Below are 7633 nucleotides of genomic sequence, written 5' to 3'. Positions count from 1 at the left end.
CCATAGACCAGTGTTTCCCAACAAGGGTGCCTCCAGCTGTTGCAAAACTACAAGTCCCAGCATGCTGGAACTTGTAGTCATGCTGGGAGTTGTAGTTTTGCAATAGCTGGAGGCACCCTGGTTGGGAAACACTGCCATAGACATTTGGTGAGTGACCGACCCTGCAGAAATCAGTTTTTTGTGGGTTTCTGGGGCTGCTGGATTTTAAAGGGGTTATCCAGGAAAAAAAACTTTTTATACAAACAAATCTGTTTAACTTTCTGGCACCAGTTGATAAAAAAAATGTTTTCCCGTGGAGTACCCCTTTAATGGAGCAGAGCTGTAATACCCTACATAACCTGAGGAAAGGGGTGGCGCTGTTTTTAGAAGAAGAATGCCTACTCTGCTTACCCATCACCCCAGTGAGTACTTTAGCAGTGCCAGTGGGTCCATAGTCCTCACAGCAGTGGATATTAGGAACTACTCTATTATTTCCGCTTGAAGAACCTTCTCTCATGACCTCATCCAACTCGAATGTTACGAGAAGGTCCGAGGGATTACCGTATGTGGCGGACATTGTTATTGTGGGGTGTCAGCTGACACGGTTCAGGGTGTGGGACTCCGGGGACAGTGCGGACAACACACAATGGCAGCTACTGTTTTAGCCTCCAGGCAGTAAGTGATTAGCGCAGCAGGTGTTGGGTGACGTGTGTGTATTACCGGGGTGAACGTCTTTGTGTTGCGATGTCTGGTGTCTCGGCGCAGGTCATAACCAGGAGGCTCTACCGTCTGACACTAACAAAGAGACACTTTACATACGTCCATCAACGCTCAACGCCGATTGGTTGCTACGAGTTACTGCAAATATGTACTTTGTGGGTAAATAACCCTCAGGGTATATAACAGAGGTAAAGGGATAAAGGAGATGTATATACTCCTATTGTATATATACGGACAAAAGCAAGGAGATTAGGCGGGGTGCCAGTTCAGGACTCTCATCCAAAAAGAGTGGCTACAAAGAGTGTCTCTCGCCTTGGAGGACCTGGCCTGTCCTGCATTAGGGTACGTTCACATGTGCCGGATTTTGCTGCGTATTTGCTATCGCTTCTCGGCCTTTTGGCTAAGATCAAGTGTAGTATCTGTTCTTATCAGTTTTCATGCCGGTGGCAGGCGATGTCAGTGTGGAGCTGGTGGGGGTGGGTGCATCATGGTAGGGGGCAGGTGTACCGGGGCGTTCCGGGGCTGGTTCTGAGGAATCAGCTCGACGGCTGCCCCGATGTGACCTGTTCCCTCCGGGTCTCACCATGAGGCTGAGAGGGTCTAGAGCCGAGGTACTTTAGTGCCTCGGGGAGTGGTGACCCCGAGGTGCCGAAACTCACTGGGAGAATAGGCTCACTGAGTTGAAGCACGGGCACCATAATCTCTTCACCTTGTGGCACTCACCTCTTGATTCCCGGCCTTCTGGCTAGGATCAGAGAAATTTTTATAGATCCGGCTGGATGTCCGGGCAGTATATCTGCGCACATTCACTTATTTATTTCTTTTTGTCTCACTGTGTCACTTTTTGCGTGTTGTGTGTTCACAGGATTTGTCAGGATGCGGTAGCCCTTCTGGGTGTCCCTCCTGGCAGTCTAGGGGAGGTGTGTGTGGCCATTAGGTTCCGCACCTCCCTGCAAACACCCCGGGTACTCCTGCTTTGGAAGGGTACCTACCGTTATCGGCTCTGCGGGCAGATACCTTGGCTAACGCCAAGGGGGATGCCGGGAGCATTTGTGGTCCCTTAGTAGCTTCGGCGAAATGGGACATCGAACCTGAAACCTCGCAGGTACCTTTTGGTCCGGAGGTTTGTTGGGGGGCCTCTCTCTTATCGGAGAAGGGCTTGCAGTAGACCGCATCCTTTGTGCACGTTTTTTTAGTGTAACACCTTTTAACTTTTTCTTGCACTTTGGGTGATTCAAGAGCACGTTCCTCGGCTGCATATTTTCTTTCCCATTGAATCAATAGGTAGAAAATATGCAGCAGCAAGTACGCAGCAAAATACGGCACGTGGGAACATACCCACAGACAGCCCATCGATTTTATTGGGAAGGTGCAATACTTTATTTTACCTGTGGTGGCGCTGCAGAGAAACTGAACAATTTGCTACTAAGTTTTCCTATAGCCAATCGCTTAGGATCAGTTTATGTTCGTGGGACACTCACGCTCATGTTATGCACACTCAGCATCACTTGTCGTACAGCTCCATGTGTATAGTTCCAGCTTCTGGTTTGGTCATGTGATCATTAGTCTGACCTACAGAAAGTTATATGGTTTAAAGGAGTACTCCAATGAACTAAAACATATCCCCTATCCAAAGAAGGATAACTTATAGATTGCAGGTGGTCCGACCACTGGGACCCCCAAACCCCCCCAAATCTACTGCACGGTGCCCCTGCAGCCAGCAGCAAGCAGCGGGCAACACGCTCCCTCCATGTATCTCCATGGAATACGTAGAGGGGGAGTGGTGGCTGCCGCTTTGTGCGGGGGTCGGCACGTTCCCTTCCTGCAGACTGTGGGGCACCCCGCAGGAGATTGCAGGGGTCCCAGCGGTTTAACCCCTGCAATCTTTAACTTATCTGCTATCCTTTGAATAAGAGATAAGTTTCATTTCACGGTAGTACTCCTTTAATGTACAGGATGAACTACAGGAAGACATCACCTATCAGATGGCTCCTGATAGCACCCAGACCCTCCCCTCCAGCTCTATCTGTATACTGCTGCTGCTATCTCTATGGGATAAGTATATACAGTAGTTATACACCTCCCATTCAGATCTATCTGTATACTACTGCTATCTATCTGGGATCAGAATATATAGTAGTTATACACCTCCCCTCCAGCTCTATCTGTATATTGCTTCTGCTATCTCTATGTGATCAGGATATATAGTAGTTATACGCCTCCTTTCCAGATATATCTGAATACTGCTGCTATCTCTATGGGATCACGATATATAGTAATTATACACCTCCCCTCCAGCTCTATCTGTATGCTGCTGCTGCTGCTATCTCTATGGGATCACAATATATAGTAGTTATACACCTCCCCTCCAGCTCTATCTGTATACTGCTGCTATCTATCTGGGATCCGAATATATAGTAGTTATACACCTCCCCTCCAGCTCTATTTGTATACTAATAATTGCCACATCTGCATGACTTACAAGAGTATCTTAAACACAAAAAAGGCGGAAAATGTTTGAGCAAAAAAAAAAAAAAAAAAAATTAACTTTAGAAAACTGGTATGGCAAACCTGGAAATGCATCACACTACAAAAAAAAACTCTGTACTCAACCTGGGACGAATGCAATCGCAGCATATCAGCAATAAAGCAGCAAAACAGCATAGAAACAATATAAAAGTACAACTATCGGGCCAACCAAGGTTCCAAATGGGACACTGAAAACTCCCCCCCTGAAGAGATGCCATGCTAGGACCTCTGATCTAATTAGGGAAAGGACAAGACCTGAAAGAGATGGTTAGGTGGGGCACTACATTAAAGTACCCTAATTGCTACCTGCAGGGGGCGCTATGTTCTGCAACAATGTGTTTTTATATTGTGTGATTATTGTATCAATTTATTAGTTGTGATATATATTAATATCACTCTTTATATTGTACAGAAATGCCACAACACGTCCCGGGACACATCTCATCCGACTGCTATGTTGGCTCCCATACTAATCCGCACAATGTGCTCCAGAATCCTTCTAGCCCTGATACCTCAAACCCAACCGATGCCAACCTCAGGTAATCTATACCATTCCAAACCTTATATGTAAGACCCACCAAGAACTTATATCGACAGAGACAGTGATAATTATTAGGGAAACCAAACCTGGCTTTCCTGATAGGGTGGGATTGGTCCCTCAAAGGGAATCCAGGGTGTACATAGAAAACACAGGGTTGGATTGGGCAAACCTCCTCCTCATGTAATCCCCTTACTACTGGGGTGACACACTGTAACAAACCTCCTCCTCATGTAATCTCCTTACTACTGGGGTGACACACTGTAACAAACCCCCTCATGTAATCTCCTTACTACTGGGGTGACACACTGTAACAAATCCCCTCATGTAATCTCCTTACTACTGGGGTGACACACTGTAACAAACCTCCTCCTCATGTAATCTCCTTACTACTGGGGTGACACACTGTAACAAACCCATTCGTCATGTAATCTCCTTACTACTGGGGTGACACACTGTAACAAACCCATTCCTCATGTAATTTCCTTACTACTGGGGTGATACACTGTAACAAACCCCCTCATGTAATCTCCTTACTACTGGGGTGACACACTGTAACAAACCTCCTCCTCATGTAATCTCCTTACTACTGGGGTGACACACTGTAACAAACCTCCTCCTCATGTAATCTCCTTACTACTGGGGTGACACACTGTAACAAACCTCCTCATGTAATCTCCTTACTACTGGGGTGACACACTGTAACAAACCTCCTCCTCATGTAATCTCCTTACTACTGGGGTGACACACTGTAACAAACCTCCTCCTCATGTAATCTCCTTACTACTGGGGTGAAACACTGTAACAAACCCCCTCCTCATGTAATCTCCTAACTACTGGGGTGACACACTGTAACAAACCCCCTCCTCATGTAATCTCCTTACTACTGGGGTGACACGCTGTAACAAACCCCCTCCTCATGTAATCTCCTTACTACTGGGGTGAAACGCTGTAACAAACCCCCTCCTCATGTAATCTCCTTACTACTGGGGTGACACACTGTAACAAACCCCCTCCTCATGTAATCTCCTTACTACTGGGGTGAAACACTGTAACAAACCTCCTCCTCATGTAATCTCCTTACTACTGGGGTGACACACTGTAACAAACTTCCTCCTCATGTAATCTCATTACTACTGGGGTGACACACTGTAACAAACCTCCTCCTCATGTAATCTCCTTACTACTGGGGTGGCACACTGTAAAAAACCTCCTCCACATGTAAACTCCTTACTACTGGGGTGACACACTGTAACAAACCTCCCCCTCATGTAATCTCCTTACTACTGGGGTGACACACTGTAACAAACCTCCTCCTCATGTAATCTCCTTACTACTGGGGTGACACACTGTAACAAACCTCCTCCTCATGTAATCTCCTTACTACTGGGGTGACACACTGTAACAAACCTCCTCCTCATGTAATCTCCTTACTACTGGGGTGACACACTGTAACAAACCCCCTCCTCATGTAATCTCCTTACTACTGGGGTGACACACTGTAACAAACCCCCTCCTCATGTAATCTCCTTACTACTGGGGTGAAACACTGTAACAAACCTCCTCCTCATGTAATCTCCTTACTACTGGGGTGACACACTGTAACAAACCTCCCCCTCATGTAATCATCTACTACTGGGGTGACACACTGTAACAAACCTCCTCCTCATGTATTCTCCTTACTACTGGGGTGACACACTGTAACAAACGTCCTCCTCATGTAATCTCCTTACTACTGGGGTGGCACACTGTAACAAACCTCCTCCTCATGTAATCACCTTACTACTGGGGTGACACACTGTAACAAACCTCCTCCTCATGTAAACTCCTTACTACTGGGGTGACACACTGTAACAAACCTCCTCCTCATGTAAACTCCTTACTACTGGGGTGACACACTGTAACAAACCCCCTCCTCATGTAATCACCTTATTACTGAGGTGACACACTGTAACAAACCTCCTTCCCATATAATCTCCTTACTACTGGGGTGATACACTGTTACAAACCTCCTCCTCATGTAATCTCCTTACTACTGGGGTGACACACTGTAACAAACCCCCTCCACAAGAAATCTCCTTACTACTGGGGTGACACACTGTAACAAACCTCCTCCTCATGTAATCTCTTTACTACTGGCTGTTCGGGCTGGTTACTAACTTTCTTGCAGCAGGCAGAGCGGTGCCCCAATCATGTGGGGCGCTCTAGGCAGCTGCCTATTTTGCCTATAGGCAGAACCGGCTCTGGCCTTAGTATGTGTTATATTTTCTATATATCTTTAACCACTGGGGGGCGTTGTTCACCCTTACAGCTCTGCTGCGCAGATCGGACGGAGGTTGGCCGCCATCGGGGACGACTTTAACAGAAGCTACGAGAAGGGATTGGAAAACAAGCTGGCCCACGTTCTGCGCCAGTCCATGTACGTGACTCTCTCTCTCCTATCGCGCTGCTGGCGCTGCACCGGCGTCACGTTACTGTTTGCTTTTTATCATATACTGTTTGCTTTAGGAAAAGATTTTGTTTAACTATTCAGTTCAGAGTCCATTTGGAAAGGTCAATTGATGGATTACGGCGAATAACACTGGTAATTATATCATCTCTATTTTATGAGACCTCCCAGGAGTCAGCGGATCAGATGATTTCCTTTTATGGCCAATGTCTCATATGATAGGCTGCTAGTTTATAGAATTTAAAGGGGCAGTGACAAATAAGTCATTACCGTATTTTTCGCCATATAGGACGCTCCGGCATATAAGACGCACCCAGGAGGAAAATCTAGAATACAATGTAAAGTATAGGACGGTGATCTTCAACTAGCGGACCTCCAGATATTGCAAAACTACAACTCCCAGCATGCCCGGACAGCCGTTGGCTGTCCGGGCATGCTGGGAGTTGTAGTTTTGCAACATCTGGAGGTCTGCAGGTTGAAGACCACTGGTATAGGAGGTAGTACTCACGTGTCCGCGCCACTCCGGACCGTCACCGCTCGTCACTGCTGCCTTGGATGTCGCACTCCATCGCTGTCGCCGCGTCCCCGGGGTGTCCCTGTCACTCAGGAACTTGTCTGCTGCCCGGTATCCTCACTCTCCGCCGCCGCCATTACGTCGCTACGCACGGCGCTCCTATTGGATGACAGGGCGGTGTGCGCGACAACGTGATGATGACGAAGGAGAGCGCCTGCCACGGAGCAGACACAGAGGAGGCAGGTAAGGTCCCTCCCGGTGTCCTGTAAGCTGTTCGGGACGCCGCGATTTCACCGCGGCGGTCCCGAACAGCCCGACTGAGCAGCCGAGTTAGTGTCACTTTTGCTTTAGTCAGCTTTGATAGCCGCGTCTGAAGGGTTAATACAGGGCATCACCCGCGATCGTTGATGTCCTGTATTAGCCGCGGGTCCCGGCTGTTGATGGCCGCAGGGACCGCCGCGATAGCACAGGGTTTTAATGTGTATTCGCCGTATAAGACGCACCAACTTTCCCCCCCCCCCGTTTTGGGGAAGAAAAAAAAACGCGTCTTATACGGCGAAAAATACCGTAATTCCTGTAATGCGACCCTCATCCCCAGGGGTCAAGTCCTGTGGAAAAAAAAGTGAGGGAACTCACCCAAAATGTCCACTCAAGAGCTGGTCCTGCAGGACTCCTCCTAATGGGAATGGTTATCCTTGTGTGGAAAAAGTGCAGGAACTCAGTTCCCACACGTTCCTGCAGGACTCGAGCCCTGCTCGTCCCCCTCTCCTCCTTGCCTTCTGAGTTTACAGCAGAGGAGCCAAAATGTTTCTTTCCAACGCTCTTTCACTGTGATCAATGGGCACACTGTAATACCTAATTTTGCCTGCGGGGGCACTGCAGGGTAATTCAGCACTTTTAAAAT

The 7633-nt window shown here is 47.7% G+C and overlaps 1 pseudogene; it reads left to right on the top strand.

Annotated features, from left to right (window-relative positions):
• The first annotated feature begins 1079 nt into the window (after positions 1 to 1079).
• LOC130267837 (U2 spliceosomal RNA) lies at positions 1080 to 1171 on the top strand (annotated as a pseudogene).
• Positions 1172 to 7633: the final 6462 nt, after the last annotated feature.

This window comes from Hyla sarda, chromosome 4, assembly GCF_029499605.1.
Source record: "Hyla sarda isolate aHylSar1 chromosome 4, aHylSar1.hap1, whole genome shotgun sequence".
Taxonomy (NCBI): domain Eukaryota; kingdom Metazoa; phylum Chordata; class Amphibia; order Anura; family Hylidae; genus Hyla; species Hyla sarda.
Note: the sequence above shows the minus strand (reverse complement) of the source record. Positions and strands in the feature narration are given on the sequence as shown.